The sequence below is a fragment of the Vombatus ursinus genome, unplaced genomic scaffold (genome assembly GCF_900497805.2).
Source record: "Vombatus ursinus unplaced genomic scaffold, bare-nosed wombat genome assembly UNPS02014769.1, whole genome shotgun sequence".
NCBI lineage: Eukaryota > Metazoa > Chordata > Mammalia > Diprotodontia > Vombatidae > Vombatus > Vombatus ursinus.
This window is the reverse complement of record NW_020954547.1, coordinates 2294625-2311446: the sequence shown is the minus strand read 5'-3', so window position 1 is coordinate 2311446 and position 16822 is coordinate 2294625.

Genomic DNA, 16822 nt, shown 5'->3' with positions numbered 1-16822 from the left:
ATATTCCTGCCGATTGTTTGGCTGAGCTACAGATGAAATATATTGATAACAATAGCTTTCAGTTAGAGAGAGTCATCCAATCAATCTAAACATTTATTGAGTAACTACTATGTGCCAGGCACAGTGCTGAATGCTGGGGACACAAAGGAGAGAAGAGAGGAAGGGAGAAAGGGAAGAAGGAAGGAAAGGAGGAAGGAAGGAAGGAAGCATATAAATGCTTAGTATTTCCTTCCTTTATGTAGAAGGTGGAACATGAGCTGTGCATTACAGAGAAACACTTTATGAGGTAGAGATAAGGAAAGAGTGCATTTCAGGTATTTTGAATGGCCCATGCAAAGGTATAAAGATAGGAGATGGAACATTGTATAGGAGGAACAGAGAGAAGTCCAGTTCTACTTGATCGCAGAGTAAGGGGCAAAAATTGGAAAGATAGATCAAAACAAGGTCGTGAAAGCTTTAAAAGCTTAGTAGGAGAGGCACATTGTCAGATCTGCACTTAAAAAAATCTTTGGCAACAGTGTAGGAAGAATTGGAGAAGGAGGACCAGTTAGAAGTTGTTACAATAATCTAAACTAGGCAATGAGGGCCTAAACTAAACCTAGCACAGTGCCTGACATACTGTGGGTACTTATTTAATTGGATTGAATATGAGGCATAAATTCCCCTAAAAATTCTTCCAAATACAAAAATCTAAGAGCAAAGTCCTCAGGACAAATGACATTTCAAATTAGCTTTCTCCTTAAAAATGCAGTCTCAGTGGAGACTTTTGAAGGACCTAAAACACTTGGAGTCACTGTGGTTTCTGAGCACTCTCTGAGGGCTGCATCCTACCTGTGCAGAGAAGGCACAGGATACAAAGGAGAAAGGCTCTTACAAGAAAATGATTCAACTCACTATTTTACTGTTTGTTGCTGGAGGGAAGGAAAGAAACCTCATTCTATTCTGTGAACAAGAGATAGACACCTTGATCCCTTGTGATATATCAGGTGAAGTCAACAAGCATTTATTAGGCATCTACTACATGCCAGGCACAGTGCTTAACACTGAGGATAGAAAAAAAGGGCAAAAAACAGTTCCTGTCCTCAAGGAGGTCACAATCTAATGAGAGCAGTTCATAATGTCACTCATGAAAAGAAAGGCAAAAAATAATCCCTGACATCAAAGAGTTCACAATATCACTCATAATAAGAGAGAGGAACTAATCATGTCCCAAAGAGGATGATTTAGTATCAATAGCTACACCTCAGGAAACATTAAAAAAAGCAGTTAGTGCTGAGCCTTAACTACACTATTCGATGTGGCACTAAGTATTGAGGACAGAAACAAAACAAAACAAAACAAAACAGAAAGGAAATATTCCCTGCCCTCAAAAAGCCTATATTCTATTGAGGGACACAATGTTTTTTAAACCAACCTATTGGTATAGGGAGTTCCCAATGAGGAACTACTTCTACCAATGAAAATTATTAGCACCTTTTGTACATCCTCTAGCTAGCAGAGAAAACTAGGTGTCTCAGAGATAAGGCAATAGACTTGGAATCAGGGAAACCAGAATTTAAGTCCCACCCCACACATTTACTAACTCTTTGTGACTCTGGGCAAAACTGTCTCAGTTTCCTCATCTGTAAAATGGGGTTAATAATATGAAAACCTTAAAGCAAATATAAGTGACTTATCCAAGGTCACACAGCCAATATTCAATGCAATTTTTGGAGAGTAGGAAACAGTGTGATTTGGAGTTCAATAGATTAAGAAGAACCAGTTAAAAACTCACTTTTTCTAAGAAACAGACATGAAACCTACATATCCTCAGCCCCTATACAGGCAGCTTGCTCTTCTTTCAATGCTGTTTTTATGGAGGTTCTCTAGTTGTCCTAGGTGTCTGGTTTATCTCCTCATCTAGATGAGTAGAAAAAAGCTCTGAACTTGATCAAACTTCTTTCTTTGTCATTGACTACCTTTGTGACCTTGGACAAGTTATGTCAACTCTCTGGGCATTTCCTCATCAGTAAAATAAAGGCATTGGTTTAGATGACGTCCCAGGTCCCTTCCAGGTCTAATATTCAATGATTTAATAGAAAAAACTTCGCACTTAGACTCAAGAGAGCCTTGGATCATAGATTTAAAGAGAGAAGGGATCTTAGTGTCCATCTAGTGAAATACATCATCCTAATTCTACAGATGAGGAAACTGAGGCCCAGAAAGGTCAAGTAACTTATGCCCAAGGCCACCAAGCTAATAAGTAATAGTGCCAAGATTTGGACTCAGTTCCTCTCACTCCAAATTCAGAACACTTACCACATTACTGCTTTGTCCGCCTCTGACACTTCCTCAAAATGTTACTATGGGAAATTCAATACCACCCTGAACCTCAATTTCCTTGTCGGTAAAATGAAGATAATAAAATCTGCAGTGTCTATTTAAGGTTAGCTAAGAGAGATAATGTAGGTAAAGTGCTTTGTAAACCCTCAGTTCTCATTATTATCTTTCTCAGCCATCTCTAGACCTTGTCTGTACCCTGTCTTCATTCTCACCAGAAACTTGGACTGCACTGCTGAAATCACCCTGGTCCCAAATAGGTAACCTTTGACCTTATTTTGCCCACATCTAAGCCTTCATCTCATTCCTCCACCATGTCCAAACTGCGTTGTCAGAAGTATATCACCCCCTTCTAATTTCCAGATCCCCTTCATGCGCTGTCTTCCCCCATTAGAATGTAAAGTCCCTGAAGGCAGGTTCTACTTTGCTTGCTTATATGTATATCCCCAGCACATTGACTGGCACTTAGGAAATGCTTAATTAAGATAGGTTCTTTCTATCTATCCTTGATATTAGAGACAGTTGCTCCTCTTCCAATTTCTTCTGGAATCTTACCAAAAGCCCTAAGACCCCACTGTTCACATATTAATGGGTGGATATTTATTTACCAGATACTTTATTATTTCGTTTTTAGAAATCCAAATGTTGCTTACATGTAAATATTCAGAATCTAGATGGATCCCAAACCTTTCCTCCCATTCATATCAGCCCCTCCCCCACTTTCCCCTCACTTAGCTGTGAGCACTTCCTGTATTACTTTGACCCTAGCCCAGACCAGCTTCCATTCTTAGAGCCAAGCTTCCACCACTGATTTGCTGACATAAGAATTTCAAGCAGGAAGAGAGATCTTCCTTGAACATCTGGCCCAAGGCTCTCATTTTAATAGATTTGTCTACCCACCAGCTTTCTGGCACATTTGCTTAAGTCTCAGGCCTTAAGTGGAAACAAAATAAATACTACAGAATAGATAAACTGAGGTCTCTCTCCTATAGGCCTAATCCTAGTCCTGAAAGTCAACCAGTTAGAGCTATATGCCTTTGGTTTAAGTATTAGTCCTAATTAAAATTCAAACACTCTCTTGTTATCTCCTTACTGTGAGTTAGTCTATCAAATCCTTTTTTTTTTTTTTTGTGAGGCAGTTGGGGTTAAATGACTTGCCCAGAGTCACTCAGCTAGTGAGTGTTATGTGTCTGAGGTTGCATTTGAACTCAGATCCTCCTGCCTCCAGGGCTGGTGCTCTATCCACTGTGCCACGTAGCTGCCCCGTCTCTTTTTTTTTTAAATGTAAAATTTTTTATTTTTGTTTTTTATAAGCATTTATTTTCCTTCTCCCCTCCCCTCAATGAACAATTAAAAAAATATACAATATATATAAATATATACAATGTACAAAATATATACATTGTATAAAAAAAAATAAAATAAAACCCTTAAATAAATACACACAGTCCCACAAAACAAATCCCCACGGTTGCCTCAGCCAAAGATGTATGTCTTATGCATTTTGAGCCCATCACCTCTGTGGCAGGAGTTGGATATCATGCCTCCTCTCTGGTCTTCTACCAGATGCTTTCTAAAGGTATGCCTAACTGAGCACAGGTCTAGATCAAGGAATGTGGTTCAACAACCTATATGGTATATTGAAAAGTATTGACCTTGAAGAGATATGACCTGTTGTTGTTGTTCAGTCATGTCTGACTCTTCATGACATGATTTGGGGTTTTCTTGGCAAAGACACTGGAGTGGTTTGCCATTTCCTTCTTCAGATCATTTTCCAGATGAGAAAACTGAGGCAAACAAGGTTAAGTGACCTGACCAGGGTCACACAGCTAATAAATGTCTGAGGTCAAATTTGAACTCAGGTTTTCCTGACTGCAGGCCCACCTCTCTATCCACTGCACCACCTAGCTGCCCAGAGATGGCCTGCATTCAGTTCAAATCTATCTATAAAATGAGAGGGTTGGAATAGATGGAAAAGATCCCTTCCAATTAAAAATATAGGATCTTATGACCTCAGTAAGTCACTTCAACTCCTGGGCTCAAGGGTTGGACAAGATGGCCTTTGAGGACCCTCACAGCTTTAGATCTACACTCTAACTCAGCTCTCCTAGTCTGTAAAATGAGTAGGTTTGAAAGGTTTGATGGTTAGAAGTAGAAATTAGACCAGGGCTGGAGAACCTGTGGCCTCGAGGCCCCAGGTTCCCTTCTCCTGGTTAGACTTTTTCTTCTTGACCCTAGAGGGCAGAACTAGAGGAATCTGGTAGAAGCACCTGAGACCTCAGACCACTGTAGTTAATTAGGCATTTTGCTTCTGGAAGATCAAGTCAAAGTTGAATACCCTGTTTGTTCCATGCCCTAGGGAGAGCTCACCCAAGGGTTTTGTTAAACCAGCAATGGTCATGCGGAAATGGCGGTGTCCAGTTGGTTCAGGGTTCAAATACCTTAACTTGGCTATCAGGGTCCCCTTGGCTATGGTTCTGAAGGTGACAGTGGTTGTGACAGGGAATGGGCCCTGGACCCCACCCCTGAATTTTCCTTGAACTTTTCCACATGGCCAAGTTTGGAGTTCCCAGTAATCTGAAAGGATTCAACTGAACTTTCATTGTGGCCTCACACCCAAACCTCCAATTCTGTTACCTCTAACCCAGCCCAGACCTTCACTGTCTGGATGGCCCCAGGCCACTTCCTACCCTTAATTCCTTCTAGGCCCCTTCTCTGTTACCTCGCAGTCACCCAAGCTATTGGATACGCCTTAACCATTGTATATAAGTGTCCATCTTTCCTCCATTAAATCACTCACATTCTTAAAATCTGGTCAATATTGCGAATCCTTAAAACTTACCCGCCCCATGAGTGTTTTAATAAACCTTGTCTTTCACTGAAAGAAGACTGGTTGAATTCATTGGAGGCAGGACCCACGTTGTTTGCCCTTGGATTTTGGGGTCCCAGCACCCCTAGACCAAAAAAGCTATGGGCTGGAATGGTCACATTGTATGTTCTCTTCCTGTGTTACTTTAGATGCCTGTATTTTGTATTTTTCTTCCTAGCTTCTCTGGAGTAAATTGTTTGAGCTCAGGAGCCTGTGATCTAAAAGAGGGTCCTCTTCTATTGGTTTTGGTCAGAGAAAATTACATATTTAATATACCAGTGGTATGAGATACCCTGGCCCTTACCCTTTGCTTAATAGCAACTAAAAGGGAGTAGGAAAGACTAGTGTGTATCACTTCTAGAACTGAAGCCAGAAATCTAACAATTAAAGTGTAAAATTCTGATCCTGTCTGCCTTCCCTCAACTGAGCAAAGTAAAGCAGAAAGCATGCTAATAGATTACGTGATCACAACGGCCAAAGGTTCAATTATCTTTGCCACATCCACTTTTTCCCAAGCCAACTGTTTCCCTTTTACCATTAGTACTTGTACATGGTACGTTATTTGTATTTATGTGCATGTATTATTTTGTATTTGTGCGTATTACTTTTGTAATTTTCATTTTGCATGAGATGAATAAAATGTCTATGGGGGGGCGGGATCTTTCTAACAATTAGAGCTATGAAAGCGTAGAATGGGCTGCCTCTCAAGGTATTGGGTTCCCTTTCATTGGAGTACTTCAGACAATCTGGATTATACTCTTGTCAGGTATGTTGCAGAGGAGAATTATGTTCAGGTGTGGGTTAGACTGGATAGACCCTGTAATATCTTCTAGTCCTAAGATTCTATGATTTGGTTGTCTCTAGTAAGGTCGACTTCTTTCCTCGCTCTACTCCTGACTTCCTAGGCTTTTCCACCTCTGCCCCAACCTACCTTTTCACTTTGGAGATGCCTTCATCCCTGCAGCTCTCTCCTCTAACTGTTGAGTTCCTATATGGGGCCGCCATTTTAGGAAATACTCCTTCAGTCCTTCTCTCTCAGCTCAGCTCCTGACTCTCTGGACTTTTTCCACCTTTGTACCCAGCTTCCTTTTCACCCTGGAGATGCCTTCCTGTCCTCTGAATAGTAAGTTCCTGCCCAGAGATTCCATTTAAGGAAGTGACCAGGGGAATCCATGTTTATTTCTCTCCTGGCATTTTGCCTTCATGTGGGTGCCCCCTACCAAACACCCCTTCCTTTTTTTGTGTTGTCTTCTCTGTTAAAATGTAAGCTCCTTGAGGGTAAGGGATGGATTCTTCTTCTTCTTTTCTTTTCTTTTTTTTTTTTTTTTTGCTTTTATTTGTATCCACAGCACTTAGCACAATCTCTGGCACACTGCAAATGTTTGACCTATTTGTCCAGAGAGTATAAATAGAGAAAGGCGCTGGGGGAAGAGAGGGACAGAACAAGAGCACTAAAACTTGAAAGGAAAAGCTGCCCTAGGGAGGAAGAAACACCTAGAAGTAGGATCTGCTAAAAGCAAACTTTGATGATTTTTGCAGTTTTGCCTGAAGGTTCTCTTTCTTTTTTGGAATCCTTTTGTGTCCTACTTTCTGATCTGTAACTCATTCACAGCACATAAACTCTTTGCTTTAATGCTTTAAAGTTTCTGTGATTGCATTAATCTGTACACTACTTCCCCTGATGTGAATCATAAGCTTTCTAACCTTTACCAATCCTCATCAATATGGAGGGGTGGGGGGGGAAGAGAGGAGACTGGCCCAATAAATCAACAATCAGCATGCATTTATCACCTGCTCTGTTCCAGGTGCTGAGTAAAGCACTAGGGATACAAAGGCAAACAGGTGACAGTAAATACTCTCTAAGCTGGGACCTTACATTTGAGATTCAGCCCATTCTTCTAGTTTGCCAGAATCTTGCTGGGTTCTGATTCCACTGTCAAATAAGTTTTCTGGAAATCCCATTTTAGGGAGGTGCTTATATTCAATCTTGGGAGACAACATGTAAAGTATGTACAGAATGACACAGAAGTAAAAACAAGGTAGTTAGAGATCACAGACTGGAAGGAATCTTAGGGACCGGAGTCCAACTCCCTCTTTTCATAAATGAGGAAATGATGCTCAGGGAGATGAGGCATCTTTTTCTAAAATCAAACAATAAACATTTATTAAGCACCTGCTATGTGCCAGGTACTACATTAAGTGCTGAGGACACGAAAAGAGGCAAAAGACAGTCCCTATTTGTCCAGAGAGTATAAATAGAGAAAGGCACTGGGGGAAGAGAGGGACAGAACAAGAGCACTAAAACTTGAAAGGAAAAGCTGCCCTCAAAGAGCTTACAATTGAGGAAACAATATGCAAACAAATATATACAAAGCAAGCTATATAAAGGAGAAATTTGCAAAAAGTTAACAGAGGGAAGGCACCTAGCATTAAGAGGGGTTAGGGAAGGCTTCCTCTAGAAGGTGTGATTGGAACCCAGATCTTCCTGGCTCCATGTTAAGCACTCTATCCATTGGTCCATGCCATTTAGACACTAGTAATTAAGGAGAAAGAGAAAGGGTCAGGAAAGACTTCATGTAGAAGGTGATGCTTGAGCTGCATCTTAAAGTAAAAAAGGAATTTTAAGTAATGAGAGGGGGGTATATTCTGGGTGTGGGAGGAGAATGGGGAGACAGGTGGCCAAAGATCTGTAGATTAGAGATGGAATACCCTGTATGAGGAACAGAGAGAAAGACAGTTTATCTGAACTGTAGAAGTTCAGTAACGACAAGAATAGTGGGAAGGACATCCACTTGTATTGTCACCACATTCTTGAATTGAGCAATCGTGAATTTTATGCAGGATGGGAAAAACTGTTTTAGTCTTCCAGGTGATTTTCAGTAGGATCACACCTATCTATTCCAAGAAAAATTAGAATCTCTCTTCAAAGATCTGGCCACAAGAGGGTTTCACAGCCATCTATACGAAATCACTCCAATATTTCATAGCTTTCAGGAATTTCTTTTTCATGACTTATTTCATTCCATGGAAGTACATTTTCAGAGTTGGAAGGGACCTCAGAAGCCAGGTAGGTCAACCTACATTTTAAAACAAATAATACTCTCTGCAAAATAGCCAAGTGGTCATTCAGTGTGGGCTTGAAGACCCCCAATGAGAGGGACTCATTACTTCCCAAGACAGCCCACTCGTTCCACTTTTAAACAGTACAAATTATTAAGTTTTTCCTAACATGAAGGTCAACATGCTTTTTTTTTTTTTTTTTACAACTTCTGCCCGTGGTTCCTGGTTCTTACCTCTAGGATCAAACAGAATAAGTGGAATCCATGTCCCACACAACTGCACTTCCAATACTTGAAGACAGCTATTATGTTTCCTCTGAATCTTCTCTTCTCCATACTAACCACACCTAGCATAAATCCAAGGCCTTTCACCATACTGGTTGCCTTCTTAACAACAACAACAGGTGTCAGGAGTTAGAAAGACTCATCTTCCTGAATTTAAATCTGGCCTCAGTAGCTGTGTGACCCTGAGCAAGTCACTTAATCCTGTTTGCCTCACTTTCCTTATCTTTAAAATGAGATGGAGAAGGAAATGGCAAACCACTCCAGTATCTTTGCCAAGAAAACTCCAAATGGGATCACAGAGAGTTGGACGTGATGTAAACAACTGAACAACAACTTGGAAACAGTTAATCGAACTGCATAGAAACATGGTTATATTCCAAATGGCAAATACATAATATAGTGTCAGGGATATCTGAGTAAAGAAAGGAAAAATCTTTACATGTTTTTGTTGTTTTTTGATATAAGACATTTTTATTCAACCAACTTTCATGACTCGAGGTAGATACAAGGGAACTGAAAAGTTTATGTAAGAGCTAATTCTTCCTACTCAGAGTTTTCTTTGGCTTGAGCAATCATTTTACCTCTGCTTAAAAAGGACCATGCTGTTGAGTGACTCTGCAAAATGGCTCAGGCTAGACGACAGGAAATAAGAACTCCAACAGAAGTTATTAGCATTAACCCGAAACATATGTTTGTACTTCCACAGACCTAAATACAGTATTTCTAGTCCCAGAGACACATGCTGAAGGGCCCTCCAAGTCTGGCAGTAATGACAGCAGCTCATATTTATGTAGAACTTTAAGGTTCACAAAGCCATTTTCCCTGGAAGGGAGATAGTATAAGGATGTAGCTTGAGGCCCAGAACTCTGGTCATCTCTAGGTTTATAGACCTGGTTCAGTCTTGTACTCCACACATAAATATCACTTTGACCCATGCACCCAAAGGGTTTCTTCTGGGAATGGCAGCATTTGGCTCATGTCTAGGTCTCTACAGAAATGGTAAAGAGACCATCGGTTTCCAGGCAAACACTCAGGCTGATGATACGTTAAAGACAGGACAGGCTTATTTTAACACAATAAAGAAAATACGAAACAGAAAGGCAGACTTGAGCCTATAAATAAGCAAGACTGACCGCTCTCCTTTCAACCTCTGGACTCTGCTCCTAGAACACGGGGCTCTGATAGCTGAACATTCACCTTATTTTTCCCAGAACCAGGCCTCCACAGCACTTCCTGGCCTCTTCCAAAACATGCTCCCGTGCATAAATATCTTCCTCTTTAAAACTTCCCTTTATGTGTTGTTTTCTCTGCATTCCTCCCACTCCCGACTTGGCCCAAGAACTTCTCACTTCTCTAAAGCTGCCATCCCACGGCTTCCACCTCTCCTGAAGCCACAAGGTTGCCTGATGAACATGGCTCTCTAGACGCGCCTCAGGGTTATGGGGCTGCGCAGACTTCCATCCACCATCTGTGATTCCCTGAACAAGCAGAGGAAGTTTCCTGGACTCAAGGGACCATTGATGAAGCTCTTATCCAGCTGAAAGGGACCTCAGAGGTCATTTAGTTCAGCTTCTCATGCTATAGATGAGGAAACTGTGGCTAAGGGGATAAGTGAGTTTCCTGAGGTCCCACAGACAGCAAGAATCAGATGGAACATGAACTCAGGCCTTGTGGCTCTAAGGTCAGTGCTCTATCTGGTGCACCAAGAAGACTTCCTAGACAAAGCCAATTTCCGGAACCAAGTCTTCTGGAGAGAGGAATAGTTTCTGGAGGAATAAAAGGAGTTCAAAGACCAGTCAGAAGCCAGAGCTGAAAAGCATCAAGGGACAGAGACATGATGTAAAAGAGCAAAGCCAGCCTTAGAAGGAAATCTTTCTAAAATGCCTTCCACACTGGTAGGGGTAGGCTTACCATCAGCTTCCCATTCAGGTTTGATGGTGCAATGAAATGAGGCACTTACAAGTCATTGAACAGTTAACAAAAGTGAACAAGCAAGGATCTCCAACAAGGATACAGCAGTTCTTAGCTTCTCTGGCTGTGGCCCCTCTCCTGTCCATCTGGAAACAAGTCTGGCCAGCAGGGCAGGGTATGAAAACTCTCATGGTCTTCAGAAATACACCAAGTCAAGGGACACCAACTCCATGTGATGGGACTTTTTAATGCCCTTAGGTGACCAGGAAACTGACAGGGGTGGCAAAGGCCATTCAAGTTCCAAAGACAGCTTTGTTGCCTTTGAAGAAAAACTAACATCGATTGCAAGAAATGGGAGAACCCTGGTCCTACCACACACACCTGTCATATTACTCAGTACTTGAAAAATACGTAATTTCATCTTTTCTCAGTGTGGAAGATTGTCAGTAAAGGTAGTTAGGTGGCCTGGTAGATAGATTACTGGACTCGTAGTCAGGAAGATCTGAGTTCAAATTCAGTTTCAGATATTTACTAGCTGTGTGGCCCTGGGCAAATGACTTAGTGTCCTCATCTGTAAAATAAGAATAACAATAATAACCACCTCATAGGGTTGTGGTTAGGATCAAATAACAATATATGCAAAGCTCTTTGCAAACCATGAAAACATATATGCATATAAATATACATGTACATAATATATACATACTAGTAATCAGAATAGAAATAGTAATTCTACACTCCTGTTAACCCTTCACTCATAGTTAGCTATCTCTTCTCAATGTTTCAGCTTCTTAAAGGCATATCCTCCTCCCTTCTTCTATTTATTTATTAGATAAATAATATATAATTAATTATATTTATATCTATTACAATTTCTAATCTATTATATATCATATATCACATATTATATATAATCTATTATAATGCAACCAAATTTGCTAAAATTACTAAATTTTACTTTACAAGTGATTTATAAGAATACCAGGCCTCTCTCTAACCCAAGTGGCCCCACAGCCACTTCCACAGAAGAAGACTTTTCAATAACTGTTTTCCTCAGCTTATTACTATTGCTTCCTAATTCCTCACTGGGTCACATGGGGTTGAAGTTCACTACAGCCTAACCTCTGGATGAATGAGCTGTACTCACATGGCCTTTCTACCACAGAATTAGTGAAAGCTCACTTAAGAACTTCCTACTATGTTCTGTGTTTACTAAAGAAAAAAACAGAATGTTTTTTCTGCCTTTGGCCCTTCTTGGAGCAGCACAAGGCCTGGTGTTGCTTTTGGCAGGAAGGAATAAACATTATACATAAGGAGAGTATGTGGGGAAACCAGACTGCTTAATAGAAATGACATCCAGTGAATCATTGACAATCACTGACAGCCACCTCTCCTCCCTAGGTACTCTCTCCTCCATTGTCTTCTGTGATGCTATTTTCTCCATCATTTCATCTTACCTGTCTGACTCAGTTTCCTTCACGGGAGCAGGGGTGTGCCGGGAAGTGTTTAACACAATGACTATCCGAAGAAGAGGTTACCATTTTAAAATTTAATCTGCATCATTACCATTTTCTCCATTGTTTTCTTCAGTCTAAACAATCAACAAAACAATAAATCAAGCCTTGATTTGCAGCATTTGCTGATTTCTGAGATATAAATGCTTACACTGATTGACACTGGTAGGAGCTGGCTCCATCATATCCTTGACTATGTATGTGTGTTCCCCAAGTCTCTGTCCTAGACCCTCTTGTCTTCCCTCTATATACTACCTCTCTTGGGTGATTTTATCTTCTTTTTTTTTAAGTTTTATTGATGTTTTGTTTTTACATTACAAACATTTTCATATTACTTCTATTTTGTGAGAGATCTCTTATAAAAAAGGAAAACAGTTAAATGTAATAGCCTGAAAGTGTATGCAACATTTCATATCTGTAACACCCCCACACCTCTCTTTAAAAAAATAATAGAAATTTATTCTCTCACCCTCCCATCTCCTGCCCAATTGGATAAAATAAAAAAGAAAAGTAAATTTCTTTTTTGGGGGGGGGGAGGCAATTGGGGTTAAGTGACTTGCCCAGAGTCACATGGAAAAGTATATTTCTTATAACAAATCTTCATAGGCAAGCAAATCAAATTCCCTCAAAGGCTGCATGTGAAACTATATATGTCTATTTTATAGAACTAGAAAAAAATATAACAAAATTCACCTGGAAGAACAGAATGTCAAGAATATTAAGGGAATTAATGAAAAAATGCAAAGGAAAGTGGTGTAGCCATACCTGATCTTTATAAAGCAACAATCATCAAATCCTTATGGTACTAGCTAAGAAATAGAGTAGTGAGTCAGTGGAAGAGATTAGGTACACAAGAAACAGTAATAAATGACCTTAGTAATCTAGTATTTGATAAACCCAAGGACCCAGCTTCTATTTGACAAAAACTGCTGGGAAAACTAGAAAACAGTATAGCAGAGACTAGGTATAGACCAACATAAGGTCAAAATGGGTACATGAGTAAGATATGAAGTGTGATACCATAAGCAAATTTGGAGAGCAAGGAATAGTTTATCTGTCAGATCTATGAAGAAGGGAAGAATTTTTGACCAAACAAGAGATAAAGAACATTATGAAATGTAAAATTGATAATTTTGATCATCTTAAATTAAAAATGAAACCAAGATTAGAAGGAAATCAGAAAGCTGGGAAACAATTTTTACAGCAAGTGTCTCTGATAAAGGCTTCATTTCTCAAATATATAGAGAAGGGAGTCAAATTTAGAAAAATACAAGTCATTCCCCAATTGATAAATGGTCAAAGGATATGAAGAGGCAATTTTCAGATGAAGAGATAAAAGCTTATAGTCATGTGAAAAAAATGCTCTAAATCACTTTTGTTTAGAGAAATGCAAATTAAAACAATTCTGAGGTACCACCTCACACCTATCAGATTGGTTAATATGACAGAAAAGGAAAATGATATATATTGGAGAGGATGTGGGAAAATTGGGATACTAATGCACTATTGGTGGAGTTGTGAACTGATCCAACCATTCTGGAGAGCAATTTGGAACTATGCCCAAAGGGTTATATAAAACCGTGCATATCCTTTAATCCAGTAATAACCCTACTAGATCTGTAACCCAAAGAGATCATAAAAAAGGAAAAAGGACCTACATGCACAGAAATATTTGTAGAATCTTTCTTCATGGGGGCAAAGAATTGGAAATTGAGAGAATACCCATTAATTGGGGAATGGCTGAACAAGCTATGGTATGTGAATGTAATAGAATACTACTGTGCTATAAGAAATGATGAACAAGTGAATATCAGAAAAATCTGGAAGGGCTTACATAAACTGATGCAAAGTGAAGTAAGCAGAATCAGGAGAACATTGTACACAGTATCAGCAACATTGTGAGATTACCAATTATGAATAACTTAGCTCTTCTTAGCAATACAATGATCCAAGACAATTCCAAAGGATTCATGATGAAAAGAAAGAAAGAAAGAACTCATGGAGTCTGAATGCAGATGGAAGCATATTATTTTTATTTTCTTTATCTTTTTTGTGTTTTTCTCTTTTTGGTTTGTTTTTTCTTTCACAACATGACTAACATGGAAATATGTTTTACATGATTGCACACATATAACCTATTTAAAATTCTTACCTTTTTTAGAGAGGGGTAGGGGAGAGAGAGAAGGAGAAGATTTAGAATTCACATTTTTTAAATGAATGTTTAAAATTGTTTTTACATGTAGCTGGAGAAAATAAAATGCTATTTAAAAGGAAAAATAGGAAGAGAAAAAAATTATCTGTATCTCCTTCACCTTAAATACATCACCTCTATAATGGAAAATGCTTTTTATCCTTAGTCCTCTGGAGTCATGAAAGGTCATTGCACTGATCCATAGTTCTTAAAGCTTTCAAAGTTGTTTGTTTTTAATGTCATTATTACCATATAAATTATTCTCCTGGTTCTACTTATTTCATTCTTCATCAATTTATAAAAGTCCTTAAAACTGTTCATTTTTAAAATATTGATGTTATCATATAAGTTATTTTCCTGCTTCTATTAGCTTCACTCTGCATCCATTTACGCATCTTTACACATCTTTTTAAAATCATCTACTTCCTCATTTTTTACAGCACAAAAGTACTGCATCACATTCATATACCACAATGTATTCATCTATTCCCCTATTGACAGGCATCCCCTTAGTTTCTAGTTTTTTGCCACCACAAAAAGAGCTGCTATAAATATTTTTGTAAATGTAGAATTTTTTTCCTCTTTGTTTGATCTCATTTGGGGATAAGCAAAGAAGTAGCATAGTTGGGTTATTTTATTTTAGTAATTTTTTAATTGTTTTGTTGAGTAATTTTTTGTTTATAATTCCAAATTGCTTTCCAGAACCATGCTACCCACATACAGGTTCAATAACATTGCATCAATGTACCAATTTTCCCACAGCCCACAAACATTTGTCATTTTCATTTTTTTTGTCACCTTTGCCCCTCTGAAAGGTGTGAGGTGATTTCATCTTCTACTGGGGGTTCAGTTATCATCTCTGTGTGGATGACTTCTGAATTCACATAACCAACCCTAAACTCTCTCCTGAATTCCAGTCCCATATTTCCAACTGCTCTCTAAATGTCTACCAAGATGTCTCATTAACATTTCAAACTAAACAGGTCTAAAACAGAACTCATCATCTCCCACTTGCCTCACTCCCTCCCCCCAAACCCTCGTCTCCTCCATATTTTCCTGTTTCCATTGAGGGCACCATCATCTTCTTCATAACTCAGATTCAAAACCTCAAAATCATTCCTTGATTCTTTCCTCACCTTCAACCTTTGTTCTCTTTTTAACTCAAAACCTGTTGTTCCATAAGCAACAGAAACAGTACTCTGAATGAAACAAGCAGCAACAAGACTGAGCATTGTGTTTCTTTGAATTTACTTTTTCACTTAATAAATGCTTGTTGACTGGGTGGTTAATTTCTTTTTTTTAACAATCATATTAAATATATTTCCACATTAGTAATGTTGTGAAAGAAGAATCAGAACAAAAGGGAAAAACCATGAGAAAGAAAAAACAAACAAAAAAATTAAAATAGTATGCTTCAAACTGCATTCAGACTCCATAGTTCTTTCTCTAGATGTGGATAATGTTTTCCATCATGAGTCTTTTGGAAATGTCTTGGATTGTTGTATTGTTGAGAAGAGCTAAGTCTATCATAGCTGATTATTGCACAATGTTGCTGTTACTGTGCACGATGTTCTCCTGGTTCTGATCACTTCACTCAGCATCAGTGGATACAAGTCCTTCCAGGTTTTTGTGAAATTTGCCTGCTCTTCATTTCTTATAGCACAATAGTATTCCATTACATTCATATACCACAACTTGTTCAGTCATTCCCCAAATGGTGGGAATTCCCTCAATTTCCAATTCTTTGCACCACAAAAAAGAGCTGCTATGAATATTTTTGTACGTGTAGGTCCTTTTCCTTTTTTATGATCTCTTTAGGATACAGCCCTAGAAGTGCTATTGCTGGGTAAAAGGGTTTGTACAGTTTTATGGCCCTTTGGGCATGGTTCCAAATTGCTCTCCAGAGTAGTTGGAAGACTTACTGAATTTTAATCAACTAATCCATCATTAAACATTTATTAAATGCTTACTATGTACCAGGCTTAAGTTAAATATTTAGGTAGCACCTGATTAAGAGTAGAAGTGATTTTTCTCCCTCAAGATTATGACTTTCTTCCCCAGAAAAGCTCACAGATCTCCCCACCCCTGTGAGGCCTCAGTCACCTTCCACAAAACGATACTTTGGTAGGGAAAAAATATTGGACCTAGGTCAGAGGAGACCTGGGCATTTTTCACTTCTCACACTTGAAGCTATGGGACTTCGGACAATTCAATCTCCTCACTCTCAAGTTTCCATATCAGCTAAATGGGGATACTATAATATTTCTATGAAGAATTGGGATAAAAATAGCACTTTATAAAATTATAAAACACTATATAAATATAATCTATTGTCATTATATAAATGTGATTTTTTTTTACCTTCCTGAAATATTACTGATTTTGGAGATGTTTTTATGGAGTAAGGAGAGTTCTACTTTCTACATTTCTGGAGCTTCTTTCTGTCTCCTTAGGATACTGAATCCTCCTAATGAACATTTTTGTTATGAATAATAATAATAATAACTGGCATAGCATGGCAAAGGAGATAAGATCTGACCTTAGTGTCAGGGATACCTAGGTTTGAATACTGCCCCAACACAAACTGGCCAGTCTCCATATGTGCAGAACTATGATTTAGAGCTGGACCCTAGAGACCATTACATCCAATGGCCTCATTTTTGCCCATGAGGAA